Source organism: Myxine glutinosa, unplaced genomic scaffold, assembly GCF_964187855.1.
Source record: "Myxine glutinosa unplaced genomic scaffold, kmMyxGlut1.1 SCAFFOLD_1069, whole genome shotgun sequence".
NCBI classification, from domain to species: domain Eukaryota; kingdom Metazoa; phylum Chordata; class Myxini; order Myxiniformes; family Myxinidae; genus Myxine; species Myxine glutinosa.
Genome location: NW_027617164.1, coordinates 1 through 13,950, shown reverse-complemented (window position 1 = coordinate 13,950; position 13,950 = coordinate 1).

Here is a 13,950-nt window from a genome sequence, read left to right as displayed (position 1 = left end):
AGTGCGAAAAGTGGTTTTTCAACACTAACACAAGAGCGAAAAGTGGTTTTTCAACACTATCACAAGTGCAAAAAGTGTTTTTTCCACACTAATACAAGTGCAAAAGTGGTTTCCTGCACCAACACAAGTGCGAAAAGTGGTTTTTCAACACTAATACAAGTGCGAAAAGTGGTTTTTCAACACTAACACAAGTGCGAAAAGTGGTTTTTCCACACTAATACAAGTGCAAAAGTGGTTTCCTGCACCAACACAAGTGCGAAAAGTGGTTTTTCAACACTAACACAAGTGCGAAAAGTGGTTTTTCAACACTATCACAAGTGCAAAAAGTGTTTTTTCCACACTAATACAAGTGCAAAAGTGGTTTCCTGCACCAACACAAGTGCGAAAAGTGGTTTTTCAACACTAACACAAGTGCGAAAAGTGGTTTTTCAACACTAACACAAGTGCGAAAAGTGGTTTTTCCACACTAATACAAGTGCAAAAGTGGTTTCCTGCACCAACACAAGTGCGAAAAGTGGTTTTTCAACACTAACACAAGTGCGAAAAGTGGTTTTTCAACACTAACACAAGTGCGAAAAGTGTTTTTTCCACACTAATACAAGTGCAAAAGTGGTTTCCTGCACCAACACAAGTGCGAAAAGTGGTTTTTCAACACTAACACAAGTGCTAAAAGTGGTTTTTCAACACTAACACAAGTGCGAAAAGTGGTTTTTCAACACTATCACAAGTGCAAATAGTGTTTTTTCCACACTAATACAAGTGCAAAAGTGGTTTCCTGCACCAACACAAGTGCGAAAAGTGGTTTTTCAACACTAACACAAGTGCTAAAAGTGGTTTTTCAACACTAACACAAGTGCGAAAAGTGGTTTTTCAACACTAACACAAGTGCGAAAAGTGGTTTTTCCACACTAATACAAGTGCAAAAGTGGTTTCCTGCACCAACACAGTGCGAAAAGTGGTTTTTCAACACTAACACAAGTGCTAAAAGTGGTTTTTCAACACTAACACAAGTGCGAAAAGTGGTTTTTCAACACTATCACAAGTGCAAAAAGTGTTTTTTCCACACTAATACAAGTGCAAAAGTGGTTTCCTGCACCAACACAAGTGCGAAAAGTGGTTTTTCAACACTAACACAAGTGCTAAAAGTGGTTTTTCAACACTAACACAAGTGCAAAAAGTGGTTTTTCAACACTAACACAAGTGCGAAAAGTGGTTTTTCCACACTAATACAAGTGCAAAAGTGGTTTCCTGCACCAACACAAGTGCGAAAAGTGGTTTTTCAACACTAACACAAGTGCGAAAAGTGGTTTTTCAACACTATCACAAGTGCAAAAAGTGTTTTTTCCACACTAATACAAGTGCAAAAGTGGTTTCCTGCACCAACACAAGTGCGAAAAGTGGTTTTTCAACACTAACACAAGTGCGAAAAGGGGTTTTTCAACACTATCACAAGTGCAAAAAGTGTTTTTTCCACACTAATACAAGTGCAAAAGTGGTTTCCTGCACCAACACAAGTGCAAAAGTGGTTTCCTGCACCAACACAAGTGCGAAAAGTGGTTTTTCAACACTAACACAAGTGCGAAAAGTGTTTTTCAACACTAACACAAGTGCGAAAAGTGTTTTTTCCACACTAATACAAGTGCAAAAGTGGTTTACTGCACCAACACAAGTGCGAAAAGTGGTTTTTCAACACTAACACAAGTGCGAAAAGTGGTTTTTCAACACTATCACAAGTGCAAAAAGTGTTTTTTCCACACTTATACAAGTGCAAAAGTGGTTTCCTGCACCAACACAAGTGCGAAAAGTGGTTTTTCAACACTAACACAAGGGCGAAAAGTGGTTTTTCAACACTAACACAAGTGCGAAAAGTGGTTTTTCAACACTATCACAAGTGCAAAAAGTGTTTTTTCCACACTAATACAAGTGCAAAAGTGGTTTCCTGCACCAACACAAGTGCGAAAAGTGGTTTTTCAACACTAACACAAGTGCGAAAAGTGGTTTTTCAACACCAACACAAGTGCGAAAAGTGTTTTTTCAACACTAACACAAGTGCGAAAAGTGTTTTTTCCACACTAATACAAGTGCAAAAGTGGTTTCCTGCACCAACACAAGTGCGAAAAGTAGTTTTTCAACACTAACACAAGTGCGAAAAGTGGTTTTTCAACACTAACACAAGTGCGAAAAGTGGTTTTTCAACACTATCACAAGTGCAAAAAGTGTTTTTACCACACTAATACAAGTGCAAAAGTGGTTTGCTGCACCAACACAAGTGCGAAAAGTGGTTTTTCAACACTAACACAAGTGCGAAAAGTGGTTTTTCAACACTAACACAAGTGCGAAAAGTGGTTTTTCCACACTAATACAAGTGCAAAAGTGGTTTCCTACACCAACACAAGTGCGAAAAGTGGTTTTTCAACACTAACACAAGTGCGAAAAGTGGTTTTTCAACATTATCACAAGTGCAAAAAGTGTTTTTTCCACACTAATACAAGTGCAAAAGTGGTTTCCTGCACCAACACAAGTGCGAAAAGTGGTTTTTCAACACTAACACAAGTGCGAAAAGGGGTTTTTCAACACTATCACAAGTGCAAAAAGTGTTTTTTCCACACTAATACAAGTGCAAAAGTGGTTTCCTGCACCAACACAAGTGCGAAAAGTGGTTTTTCAACACTAACACAAGGGCGAAAAGTGGTTTTTCAACACTAACACAAGTGCGAAAAGTGGTTTTTCAACAATAACACAAGTGCAAAAAGTGTTTTTTCCACACTAATACAAGTGCAAAAGTGGTTTACTGCACCAACACAAGTGCGAAATGTGCTTTTTCAACACTAATACAAATGCGAAAAGTGGTTTTTCAACACTAACACAAGTATGAAAAGTGGTTTTTCAACACTATCACAAGTGCAAAAAGTGTTTTTTCCACACTTATACAAGTGCAAAAGTAGTTTCCTGCACCAACACAAGTGCAAAAGTGGTTTCCTGCACCAACACAAGTGCGAAAAGTGGTTTTTCAACACTATCACAAGTGCAAAAAGTGGTTTTCCCACACTAATACAAGTGCAAAAGTGGTTTCCTGCACCAACACAAGTGCGAAAAGTGGTTTTTCAACACTAACACAAGTGCTAAAAGTGGTTTTTCAACACTAACACAAGTGCGAAAAGTGGTTTTTCAACACTATCACAAGTGCAAAAAGTGTTTTTTCCACACTAATACAAGTGCAAAAGTGGTTTCCTGCACCAACACAAGTGCGAAAAGTGGTTTTTCAACACTAACACAAGTGCGAAAAGTGGTTTTTCAACACTAACACAAGAGCGAAAAGTGGTTTTTCAACACTATCACAAGTGCAAAAAGTGTTTTTTCCACACTAATACAAGTGCAAAAGTGGTTTCCTGCACCAACACAAGTGCGAAAAGTGGTTTTTCAACACTAATACAAGTGCGAAAAGTGGTTTTTCAACACTAACACAAGTGCGAAAAGTGGTTTTTCCACACTAATACAAGTGCAAAAGTGGTTTCCTGCACCAACACAAGTGCGAAAAGTGGTTTTTCAACACTAACACAAGTGCGAAAAGTGGTTTTTCAACACTATCACAAGTGCAAAAAGTGTTTTTTCCACACTAATACAAGTGCAAAAGTGGTTTCCTGCACCAACACAAGTGCGAAAAGTGGTTTTTCAACACTAACACAACTGCGAAAAGTGGTTTTTCAACACTAACACAAGTGCGAAAAGTGGTTTTTCCACACTAATACAAGTGCAAAAGTGGTTTCCTGCACCAACACAAGTGCGAAAAGTGGTTTTTCAACACAAACACAAGTGCGAAAAGTGGTTTTTCAACACTAACACAAGTGCGAAAAGTGTTTTTTCCACACTAATACAAGTGCAAAAGTGGTTTCCTGCACCAACACAAGTGCGAAAAGTGGTTTTTCAACACTAACACAAGTGCTAAAAGTGGTTTTTCAACACTAACACAAGTGCGAAAAGTGGTTTTTCAACACTATCACAAGTGCAAAAAGTGTTTTTTCCACACTAATACAAGTGCAAAAGTGGTTTCCTGCACCAACACAAGTGCGAAAAGTGGTTTTTCAACACTAACACAAGTGCTAAAAGTGGTTTTTCAACACTAACACAAGTGCGAAAAGTGGTTTTTCAACACTAACACAAGTGCGAAAAGTGGTTTTTCCACACTAATACAAGTGCAAAAGTGGTTTCCTGCACCAACACAAGTGCGAAAAGTGGTTTTTCAACACTAACACAAGTGCTAAAAGTGGTTTTTCAACACTAACACAAGTGCGAAAAGTGGTTTTTGAACACTATCACAAGTGCAAAAAGTGTTTTTTCCACAGTAATACAAGTGCAAAAGTGGTTTCCTGCACCAACACAAGTGCGAAAAGTGGTTTTTCAACACTAACACAAGTGCTAAAAGTGGTTTTTCAACACTAACACAAGTGCAAAAAGTGGTTTTTCAACACTAACACAAGTGCGAAAAGTGGTTTTTCCACACTAATACAAGTGCAAAAGTGGTTTCCTGCACCAACACAAGTGCGAAAAGTGGTTTTTCAACACTAACACAAGGGCGAAAAGTGGTTTTTCAACACTAACACAAGTGCGAAAAGTGGTTTTTCAACAATAACACAAGTGCAAAAAGTGTTTTTTCCACACTAATACAAGTGCAAAAGTGGTTTACTGCACCAACACAAGTGCGAAATGTGCTTTTTCAACACTAATACAAATGCGAAAAGTGGTTTTTCAACACTAACACAAGTATGAAAAGTGGTTTTTCAACACTATCACAAGTGCAAAAAGTGTTTTTTCCACACTTATACAAGTGCAAAAGTAGTTTCCTGCACCAACACAAGTGCAAAAGTGGTTTCCTGCACCAACACAAGTGCGAAAAGTGGTTTTTCAACACTATCACAAGTGCAAAATGTGGTTTTCCCACACTAATACAAGTGCAAAAGTGGTTTCCTGCACCAACACAAGTGCGAAAAGTGGTTTTTCAACACTAACACAAGTGCTAAAAGTGGTTTTTCAACACTAACACAAGTGCGAAAAGTGGTTTTTCAACACTATCACAAGTGCAAAAAGTGTTTTTTCCACACTAATACAAGTGCAAAAGTGGTTTCCTGCACCAGCACAAGTGCGAAAAGTGGTTTTTCAACACTAACACAAGTGCGAAAAGTGGTTTTTCAACACTAACACAAGAGCGAAAAGTGGTTTTTCAACACTATCACAAGTGCAAAAAGTGTTTTTTCCACACTAATACAAGTGCAAAAGTGGTTTCCTGCACCAACACAAGTGCGAAAAGTGGTTTTTCAACACTAATACAAGTGCGAAAAGTGGTTTTTCAACACTAACACAAGTGCGAAAAGTGGTTTTTCCACACTAATACAAGTGCAAAAGTGGTTTCCTGCACCAACACAAGTGCGAAAAGTGGTTTTTCAACACTAACACAAGTGCGAAAAGTGGTTTTTCAACACTATCACAAGTGCAAAAAGTGTTTTTTCCACACTAATACAAGTGCAAAAGTGGTTTCCTGCACCAACACAAGTGCGAAAAGTGGTTTTTCAACACTAACACAAGTGCGAAAAGTGGTTTTTCAACACTAACACAAGTGCGAAAAGTGGTTTTTCCACACTAATACAAGTGCAAAAGTGGTTTCCTGCACCAACACAAGTGCGAAAAGTGGTTTTTCAACACTAACACAAGTGCGAAAAGTGGTTTTTCAACACTAACACAAGTGCGAAAAGTGTTTTTTCCACACTAATACAAGTGCAAAAGTGGTTTCCTGCACCAACACAAGTGCGAAAAGTGGTTTTTCAACACTAACACAAGTGCTAAAAGTGGTTTTTCAACACTAACACAAGTGCGAAAAGTGGTTTTTCAACACTATCACAAGTGCAAAAAGTGTTTTTTCCACACTAATACAAGTGCAAAAGTGGTTTCCTGCACCAACACAAGTGCGAAAAGTGGTTTTTCAACACTAACACAAGTGCTAAAAGTGGTTTTTCAACACTAACACAAGTGCGAAAAGTGGTTTTTCAACACTAACACAAGTGCGAAAAGTGGTTTTTCCACACTAATACAAGTGCAAAAGTGGTTTCCTGCACCAACACAAGTGCGAAAAGTGGTTTTTCAACACTAACACAAGTGCTAAAAGTGGTTTTTCAACACTAACACAAGTGCGAAAAGTGGTTTTTCAACACTATCACAAGTGCAAAAAGTGTTTTTTCCACACTAATACAAGTGCAAAAGTGGTTTCCTGCACCAACACAAGTGCGAAAAGTGGTTTTTCAACACTAACACAAGTGCTAAAAGTGGTTTTTCAACACTAACACAAGTGCAAAAAGTGGTTTTTCAACACTAACACAAGTGCGAAAAGTGGTTTTTCCACACTAATACAAGTGCAAAAGTGGTTTCCTGCACCAACACAAGTGCGAAAAGTGGTTTTTCAACACTAACACAAGTGCGAAAAGTGGTTTTTCAACACTATCACAAGTGCAAAAAGTGTTTTTTCCACACTAATACAAGTGCAAAAGTGGTTTCCTGCACCAACACAAGTGCGAAAAGTGGTTTTTCAACACTAACACAAGTGCGAAAAGGGGTTTTTCAACACTATCACAAGTGCAAAAAGTGTTTTTTCCACACTAATACAAGTGCAAAAGTGGTTTCCTGCACCAACACAAGTGCAAAAGTGGTTTCCTGCACCAACACAAGTGCGAAAAGTGGTTTTTCAACACTAACACAAGTGCGAAAAGTGTTTTTCAACACTAACACAAGTGCGAAAAGTGTTTTTTCCACACTAATACAAGTGCAAAAGTGGTTTACTGCACCAACACAAGTGCGAAATGTGCTTTTTCAACACTAATACAAGTGCGAAAAGTGGTTTTTCAACACTAACACAAGTGCGAAAAGTGGTTTTTCAACACTATCACAAGTGCAAAAAGTGTTTTTTCCACACTAATACAAGTGCAAAAGTGGTTTCCTGCACCAACACAAGTGCGAAAAGTGGTTTTTCAACACTAACACAAGTGCGAAAAGTGGTTTTTCAACACTAACACAAGTGCGAAAAGTGGTTTTTCCACACTAATACAAGTGCAAAAGTGGTTTACTGCACCAACACAAGTGCAAAAAGTGGTTTTTCAACACTAACACAAGTGCGAAAAGTGGTTTTTCAACACTAACACAAGTGCGAAAAGTGTTTTTTCCACACTAATACAAGTGCAAAAGTGGTTTCCTGCACCAACACAAGTGCGAAAAGTGGTTTTTCAACACTAACACAAGTGCGAAAAGTGGTTTTTCAACACTAACACAAGTGCGAAAAGTGGTTTTTCCACACTAATACAAGTGCAAAAGTGGTTTCCTGCACCAACACAAGTGCGAAAAGTGGTTTTTCAACACTAACACAAGTGCGAAAAGTGGTTTTTCAACACTAACACAAGTGCGAAAAGTGTTTTTTCCACACTAATACAAGTGCAAAAGTGGTTTCCTGCACCAACACAAGTGCGAAAAGTGGTTTTTCAACACTAACACAAGTGCTAAAAGTGGTTTTTCAACACTAACACAAGTGCGAAAAGTGGTTTTTCAACACTATCACGAGTGCAAAAAGTGTTTTTTCCACACTAATACAAGTGCAAAAGTGGTTTCCTGCACCAACACAACTGCGAAAAGTGGTTTTTCAACACTAACACAAGTGCTAAAAGTGGTTTTTCAACACTAACACAAGTGCGAAAAGTGATTTTTCAACACTAACACAAGTGCGAAAAGTGGTTTTTCCACACTAATACAAGTGCAAAAGTGGTTTCCTGCACCAACACAAGTGCGAAAAGTGGTTTTTCAACACTAACACAAGTGCTAAAAGTGGTTTTTCAACACTAACACAAGTGCGAAAAGTGGTTTTTCAACACTATCACAAGTGCAAAAAGTGTTTTTTCCACACTAATACAAGTGCAAAAGTGGTTTCCTGCACCAACACAAGTGCGAAAAGTGGTTTTTCAACACTAACACAAGAGCGAAAAGTGGTTTTTCAACACTATCACAAGTGCAAAAAGTGTTTTTTCCACACTAATACAAGTGCAAAAGTGGTTTCCTGCACCAACACAAGTGCGAAAAGTGGTTTTTCAACACTAATACAAGTGCGAAAAGTGGTTTTTCAACACTAACACAAGTGCGAAAAGTGGTTTTTCCACACTAATACAAGTGCAAAAGTGGTTTCCTGCACCAACACAAGTGCGAAAAGTGGTTTTTCAACACTAACACAAGTGCGAAAAGTGGTTTTTCAACACTATCACAAGTGCAAAAAGTGTTTTTTCCACACTAATACAAGTGCAAAAGTGGTTTCCTGCACCAACACAAGTGCGAAAAGTGGTTTTTCAACACTAACACAAGTGCGAAAAGTGGTTTTTCAACACTAACACAAGTGCGAAAAGTGGTTTTTCCACACTAATACAAGTGCAAAAGTGGTTTCCTGCACCAACACAAGTGCGAAAAGTGGTTTTTCAACACTAACACAAGTGCGAAAAGTGGTTTTTCAACACTAACACAAGTGCGAAAAGTGTTATTTCCACACTAATACAAGTGCAAAAGTGGTTTCCTGCACCAACACAAGTGCGAAAAGTGGTTTTTCAACACTAACACAAGTGCTAAAAGTGGTTTTTCAACACTAACACAAGTGCGAAAAGTGGTTTTTCAACACTATCACAAGTGCAAAAAGTGTTTTTTCCACACTAATACAAGTGCAAAAGTGGTTTCCTGCACCAACACAAGTGCGAAAAGTGGTTTTTCAACACTAACACAAGTGCTAAAAGTGGTTTTTCAACACTAACACAAGTGCGAAAAGTGGTTTTTCAACACTAACACAAGTGCGAAAAGTGGTTTTTCCACACTAATACAAGTGCAAAAGTGGTTTCCTGCACCAACACAAGTGCGAAAAGTGGTTTTTCAACACTAACACAAGTGCTAAAAGTGGTTTTTCAACACTAACACAAGTGCGAAAAGTGGTTTTTCAACACTATCACAAGTGCAAAAAGTGTTTTTTCCACACTAATACAAGTGCAAAAGTGGTTTCCTGCACCAACACAAGTGCGAAAAGTGGTTTTTCAACACTAACACAAGTGCTAAAAGTGGTTTTTCAACACTAACACAAGTGCAAAAAGTGGTTTTTCAACACTAACACAAGTGCGAAAAGTGGTTTTTCCACACTAATACAAGTGCAAAAGTGGTTTCCTGCACCAACACAAGTGCGAAAAGTGGTTTTTCAACACTAACACAAGGGCGAAAAGTGGTTTTTCAACACTAACACAAGTGCGAAAAGTGGTTTTTCAACAATAACACAAGTGCAAAAAGTGTTTTTTCCACACTAATACAAGTGCAAAAGTGGTTTACTGCACCAACACAAGTGCGAAATGTGCTTTTTCAACACTAATACAAATGCGAAAAGTGGTTTTTCAACACTAACACAAGTATGAAAAGTGGTTTTTCAACACTATCACAAGTGCAAAAAGTGTTTTTTCCACACTTATACAAGTGCAAAAGTAGTTTCCTGCACCAACACAAGTGCAAAAGTGGTTTCCTGCACCAACACAAGTGCGAAAAGTGGTTTTTCAACACTATCACAAGTGCAAAATGTGGTTTTCCCACACTAATACAAGTGCAAAAGTGGTTTCCTGCACCAACACAAGTGCGAAAAGTGGTTTTTCAACACTAACACAAGTGCTAAAAGTGGTTTTTCAACACTAACACAAGTGCGAAAAGTGGTTTTTCAACACTATCACAAGTGCAAAAAGTGTTTTTTCCACACTAATACAAGTGCAAAAGTGGTTTCCTGCACCAACACAAGTGCGAAAAGTGGTTTTTCAACACTAACACAAGTGCGAAAAGTGGTTTTTCAACACTAACACAAGAGCGAAAAGTGGTTTTTCAACACTATCACAAGTGCAAAAAGTGTTTTTTCCACACTAATACAAGTGCAAAAGTGGTTTCCTGCACCAACACAAGTGCGAAAAGTGGTTTTTCAACACTAATACAAGTGCGAAAAGTGGTTTTTCAACACTAACACAAGTGCGAAAAGTGGTTTTTCCACACTAATACAAGTGCAAAAGTGGTTTCCTGCACCAACACAAGTGCGAAAAGTGGTTTTTCAACACTAACACAAGTGCGAAAAGTGGTTTTTCAACACTATCACAAGTGCAAAAAGTGTTTTTTTCCACACTAATACAAGTGCAAAAGTGGTTTCCTGCACCAACACAAGTGCGAAAAGTGGTTTTTCAACACTAACACAAGTGCGAAAAGTGGTTTTTCAACACTAACACAAGTGCGAAAAGTGGTTTTTCCACACTAATACAAGTGCAAAAGTGGTTTCCTGCACCAACACAAGTGCGAAAAGTGGTTTTTCAACACTAACACAAGTGCGAAAAGTGGTTTTTCAACACTAACACAAGTGCGAAAAGTGTTTTTTCCACACTAATACAAGTGCAAAAGTGGTTTCCTGCACCAACACAAGTGCGAAAAGTGGTTTTTCACACTAACACAAGTGCTAAAAGTGGTTTTTCAACACTAACACAAGTGCGAAAAGTGGTTTTTCAACACTATCACAAGTGCAAAAAGTGTTTTTTCCACACTAATACAAGTGCAAAAGTGGTTTCCTGCACCAACACAAGTGCGAAAAGTGGTTTTTCAACACTAACACAAGTGCTAAAAGTGGTTTTTCAACACTAACACAAGTGCGAAAAGTGGTTTTTCAACACTAACACAAGTGCGAAAAGTGGTTTTTCCACACTAATACAAGTGCAAAAGTGGTTTCCTGCACCAACACAAGTGCGAAAAGTGGTTTTTCAACACTAACACAAGTGCTAAAAGTGGTTTTTCAACACTAACACAAGTGCGAAAAGTGGTTTTTCAACACTATCACAAGTGCAAAAAGTGTTTTTTCCACACTAATACAAGTGCAAAAGTGGTTTCCTGCACCAACACAAGTGCGAAAAGTGGTTTTTCAACACTAACACAAGTGCTAAAAGTGGTTTTTCAACACTAACACAAGTGCAAAAAGTGGTTTTTCAACACTAACACAAGTGCGAAAAGTGGTTTTTCCACACTAATACAAGTGCAAAAGTGGTTTCCTGCACCAACACAAGTGCGAAAAGTGGTTTTTCAACACTAACACAAGTGCGAAAAGTGGTTTTTCAACACTATCACAAGTGCAAAAAGTGTTTTTTCCACACTAATACAAGTGCAAAAGTGGTTTCCTGCACCAACACAAGTGCGAAAAGTGGTTTTTCAACACTAACACAAGTGCGAAAAGGGGTTTTTCAACACTATCACAAGTGCAAAAAGTGTTTTTTCCACACTAATACAAGTGCAAAAGTGGTTTCCTGCACCAACACAAGTGCAAAAGTGGTTTCCTGCACCAACACAAGTGCGAAAAGTGGTTTTTCAACACTAACACAAGTGCGAAAAGTGTTTTTCAACACTAACACAAGTGCGAAAAGTGTTTTTTCCACACTAATACAAGTGCAAAAGTGGTTTACTGCACCAACACAAGTGCGAATGTGCTTTTTCAACACTAATACAAGTGCGAAAAGTGGTTTTTCAACACTAACACAAGTGCGAAAAGTGGTTTTTCAACACTATCACAAGTGCAAAAAGTGTTTTTTCCACACTAATACAAGTGCAAAAGTGGTTTCCTGCACCAACACAAGTGCGAAAAGTGGTTTTTCAACACTAACACAAGTGCGAAAAGTGGTTTTTCAACACTAACACAAGTGCGAAAAGTGGTTTTTCCACACTAATACAAGTGCAAAAGTGGTTTACTGCACCAACACAAGTGCAAAAAGTGGTTTTTCAACACTAACACAAGTGCGAAAAGTGGTTTTTCAACACTAACACAAGTGCGAAAAGTGTTTTTTCCACACTAATACAAGTGCAAAAGTGGTTTCCTGCACCAACACAAGTGCGAAAAGTGGTTTTTCAACACTAACACAAGTGCGAAAAGTGGTTTTTCAACACTAACACAAGTGCGAAAAGTGGTTTTTCCACACTAATACAAGTGCAAAAGTGGTTTCCTGCACCAACACAAGTGCGAAAAGTGGTTTTTCAACACTAACACAAGTGCGAAAAGTGGTTTTTCAACACTAACACAAGTGCGAAAAGTGTTTTTTCCACACTAATACAAGTGCAAAAGTGGTTTCCTGCACCAACACAAGTGCGAAAAGTGGTTTTTCAACACTAACACAAGTGCTAAAAGTGGTTTTTCAACACTAACACAAGTGCGAAAAGTGGTTTTTCAACACTATCACAAGTGCAAAAAGTGTTTTTTCCACACTAATACAAGTGCAAAAGTGGTTTCCTGCACCAACACAACTGCGAAAAGTGGTTTTTCAACACTAACACAAGTGCTAAAAGTGGTTTTTCAACACTAACACAAGTGCGAAAAGTGATTTTTCAACACTAACACAAGTGCGAAAAGTGGTTTTTCCACACTAATACAAGTGCAAAAGTGGTTTCCTGCACCAACACAAGTGCGAAAAGTGGTTTTTCAACACTAACACAAGTGCTAAAAGTGGTTTTTCAACACTAACACAAGTGCGAAAAGTGGTTTTTCAACACTATCACAAGTGCAAAAAGTGTTTTTTCCACACTAATACAAGTGCAAAAGTGGTTTCCTGCACCAACACAAGTGCGAAAAGTGGTTTTTCAACACTAACACAAGTGCTAAAAGTGGTTTTTCAACACTAACACAAGTGCAAAAAGTGGTTTTTCAACACTAACACAAGTGCGAAAAGTGGTTTTTCCACACTAATACAAGTGCAAAAGTGGTTTCCTGCACCAACACAAGTGCGAAAAGTGGTTTTTCAACACTAACACAAGTGCGAAAAGTGGTTTTTCAACACTATCACAAGTGCAAAAAGTGTTTTTTCCACACTAATACAAGTGCAAAAGTGGTTTCCTGCACCAACACAAGTGCGAAAAGTGGTTTTTCAACACTAACACAAGTGCGAAAAGGGGTTTTTCAACACTATCACAAGTGCAAAAAGTGTTTTTTCCACACTAATACAAGTGCAAAAGTGGTTTCCTGCACCAACACAAGTGCAAAAGTGGTTTCCTGCACCAACACAAGTGCGAAAAGTGGTTTTTCAACACTAACACAAGTGCGAAAAGTGTTTTTCAACACTAACACAAGTGCGAAAAGTGGTTTTTCCACAATAATACAAGTGCAAAAGTGGTTTCCTGCACCAACACAAGTGCGAAAAGTGGTTTTTCAACACTAACACAAGTGCTAAAAGTGGTTTTTCAACACTAACACAAGTGCGAAAAGTGGTTTTTCAACAGTATCACAAGTGCAAAAAGTGTTTTTTCCACACTAATACAAGTGCAAAAGTGGTTTCCTGCACCAACACAAGTGCGAAAAGTGGTTTTCAACACTAACACAAGTGCTAAAAGTGGTTTTTCAACACTAACACAAGTGCGAAAAGTGGTTTTTCAACAGTATCACAAGTGCAAAAAGTGTTTTTTCCACACTAATACAAGTGCAAAAGTGGTTTCCTGCACCAACACAAGTGCGAAAAGTGGTTTTTCAACACTAACACAAGTGCGAAAAGTGGTTTTTCAACACTAACACAAGTGCGAAAAGTGGTTTTTCAATACTATCACAAGTGCAAAAAGTGTTTTTTCCACACTAATACAAGTGCAAAAGTGGTTTCCTGCACCAACACAAGTGCGAAAAGTGGTTTTTCAACACTAACACAAGTGCGAAAAGTTGTTTTTCAACACTAACACAAGTGCGAAAAGTGGTTTTTCCACACTAATACAAGTGCAAAAGTGGTTTACTGCACCAACACAAGTGCGAAAAGTGGTTTTTCAACACTAACACAAGTGCGAAAAGTGGTTTTTCAACACTAACACAAGTGCGAAAAGTGTTTTTTCCACACTAATACAAGTGCAAAAGTGGTTTCCTGC